The sequence below is a fragment of the Sapajus apella genome, unplaced genomic scaffold (assembly GCF_009761245.1).
Source record: "Sapajus apella isolate SASKATOON/1434 unplaced genomic scaffold, GSC_monkey_1.0 scaffold1, whole genome shotgun sequence".
Lineage (NCBI taxonomy): Eukaryota > Metazoa > Chordata > Mammalia > Primates > Cebidae > Sapajus > Sapajus apella.
In genome coordinates this window covers 80997043-81000244 of record NW_022436941.1, presented here as the reverse complement: position 1 = coordinate 81000244, position 3202 = coordinate 80997043, and positions in this window count along the sequence as shown.

Below are 3202 nucleotides of genomic sequence, written 5' to 3'. Positions count from 1 at the left end.
TTTGTGATGAGCCTGGGAAACATAGTGAGAGTTCATTTCTAAAAAAACTTTAAAAAAATACAGTATATTCTATATTATTACCTTTAAAAGAGGCTATGACAATTTACATTTTATAATCTGAAGTGTTTTTTAAAAATTGTCTAATTTAAAGCAGGCATGTCCTACTTATGTAATAAGTATAAAAAACAAAGAAATCCATAAAAGTGCTTTGAATTCCCTTTGTTCTTCAAATGTGTGGAAGACGTACGTGGATTTTCACCTGTCCTGGTTTCCTCCAGGGAGTCCTCCCAGCTGAGCAGGAGGTGGAGAAGGTAGCTTCGGCAGCAAAGATTAACAAGAGTCTTCAGAGACCTTGTTTCTGTTCCCTGGAACTTACATTATAAGCAAGAAAAAGTTACAAATTTACTACATATTAAGTATGCCTAGTCTCAAAATTTGAAATCCAAAAAGGCCCCAAATATGAAAATTTTTGAGTGCTGACCAGCATACAATAAATGCTCCTTGGGGCATTTCAGATTTTCCCATTGGGGATGCTCAGCTAGTGTAAAGCAAGAATTCAAAAACCTGAAAAGTTTGGAAATCCCAAGCCCTTCTGATCCCAGTCAGTCCCAATAATTTTAAATAAAGAAGACTCAACCTGTATTTGGTGTTTTACTTATAGTTCCAGCAAGAGAGAAAGGCATCTCTGAGTTTCAGAAAAGATTTTGGTTGAGCATGTGAAAACATTGGCTGAGGAAAGAAAAGGCCTTTGGAATTTACAGAAACATGAAATGGAAATGGCTCTTCCTCTGATTTAGGCAGTAAATGTAGAACACACCCGGAGAGGTTAGTGTGATCTTTCATAGATGAAACTCCTTAACAAATGCTTGCCAGCTTAGGTGAGGTTCTAAGCTAAGGCACCAGCAGTGAACTTTGATATTCTTTTACAAGTGCATCACTCACCAGCAGAGGGGGCCAAAGAGCTTTCCACGGTTTGAAAACCCCCTGGCTTCAGAGAAAGCCTCAGTATCATCTTTGCCTAATGGTGCAGCATATATAAAAATGTTTAAATTTGGTGTCCAAGAAGAAATGCCATAGTGTTCATTTTCTTAAAGAAGTTATTTTAATTTATATATAGAATTACATATGCACATTGTTAAAATGCAAATAAAAAGAATCAATACAAGAAGGCTTTTTGTATATAAAAACACAAAATGTTATAAAAGACAGTGCTGGGGCTAAGACTCAGGATTCTGTATTTTAGACACTGCTCCCCCAATACCCAGCTTGGAAACCTCCGGGGTAGCTAATGGCTTCCCTCAGGTAAGGAGTTGCCTTCTCCTTAAAAAGACCCTGCTGGAGGGACAGAAAGGGTAACTTGTTTTTCTGGCTTTGTCCTAGGGTCCTTCGGATTCCTTCCCACCTTAGTGATCATGGCAGTGGAGTGAGTAGTGGCTGGAGAGGTAAAAATAGCATGTTTCTGTCCTAAACAACTGTCATGTAGGGGCTCTGTGTTGATAAGAACACCCATAGCCTTTAATTTAACATAATTTGTGATTTAATTTGGCTATTGCAGTGACAGTCAAGAGATGATTTTCTTTGGAGAGGCTGAGAGGGAAAGGAAAGAGACTCCAATCAGGGTGTGTTAAACTTTTTAAATAAAAATGAACACTAGGGGGCAGCAAACTACTGTTTGGAGGAGCGTCTGCACAAAATTTAATGAGGCCGAAAGATTGTTTTCCTGAAAACGTGATGTGTTTGTTAAACATCCTCTAAAAAGGGATGTCTGATGCCAGGCTGCTGTTACCTGAAGGGCAGCTTCAATCTTTGGATTGTCTTTATTTTTCAGTTTCCTCCACACAGTCCCGATATCTGCCATCTTCTCATGGAGCACATTCACATGCCACACTCAGTATTCCTTACAGGACTTCTTACAGGCAGCCCTCCTAGTGCCTCCAACAAACACTGCTAACACTGATCCTCCAAAAACATGCATGTCGTTGGAGAACAGGCGGCTTGAGCAGTTCACTTCCTGCATCTTGAGAGATGAGGAGCTGGAGGTCTCTTCCTGCTGAGTCTCTGTATCAGTCTGTTTTCACACTGCTGATAAAGATGTACCCGAGACTGGGTAATTTATAAAGAAAAGAGCTTTAATGGACTCACAATTCCATGTGGCTGGGTAGGCCCCAGAAACATGGCAGAAGGCTAAAGACATACAAGAGCGAAAAGAGAACCAAGTGAAAGGGATTTCCCCTTATAAAACCAACATATCTCGTGAGACTTATTCACTACCATGAGAACAGTATGGGGGAAACTGCCCCCATGATCCAGTTATCTCCCACTGGGTTCCTCCTACAACATGTGGGAATGACAGGAGCTACGATTCAAGATGAGATTTGGGTGGGGACACTGCCAAACCGTATCAGTCTCTAAGTTAATACAGTTTCTACCAAGACCGCCTCCTGCCCCCCAGGTGACAGGAGATGTATCAAGTGAGCATGTTCACAGGAGTGACCTTGCACTGTCCTGAGGGACGTTCCATATAGGCAAAGGCTAAATTGTGTTTGGCTAGATATTTTATTCTAAATCACCTAAGCCTATTTTCTCTGCTGACTCTGGGAATTAGTGCCCAGGATATATATATATATATATATATATATATATATATATATATATATATATTTAAATAAGATCAATTTTAGTTAATTATTCATTTTAAATGTCAACTTTTATTTTAGATTCAGGAGGTGCCTGTGCAGGCTTTTACGTGGGTATATTGCACCCCAGGAGTGAACATAGTACCCAGTAGGTAGTTTTTCAACCCATGCCCCTCTTTCCTCCCCCTCTAGCAGTCTGTTGTTCTCATGTTATGTCCATGTATGTTCAATGTTTAACTCCCACTTATAAGTGAGAACATGCAGCATTTGGTTTTCTGTTCCTGTGTTAATTCACTTAGGATTATGGCCTCCAGCTCCATCCATGTTGCTGCAAAGGATAAGATGTCCTTCTTTTGTATGGCCGTGTAGTATTCCGTGGTGTATATGTACTGCATTTTCTTTACACAACATCTTCATAATTAAAACTTTGCATAATTTATCCAAGTTGGAGGAAGTAAGAAGGCATGTTGCATTTTGCTTGTATAAAGTGTCCAAATGTAGTTGTTATTGTGAAGAGGATGGCGCTTTTCAGCTAGGACTCATATAGGCCTTGGTACCATGTAATG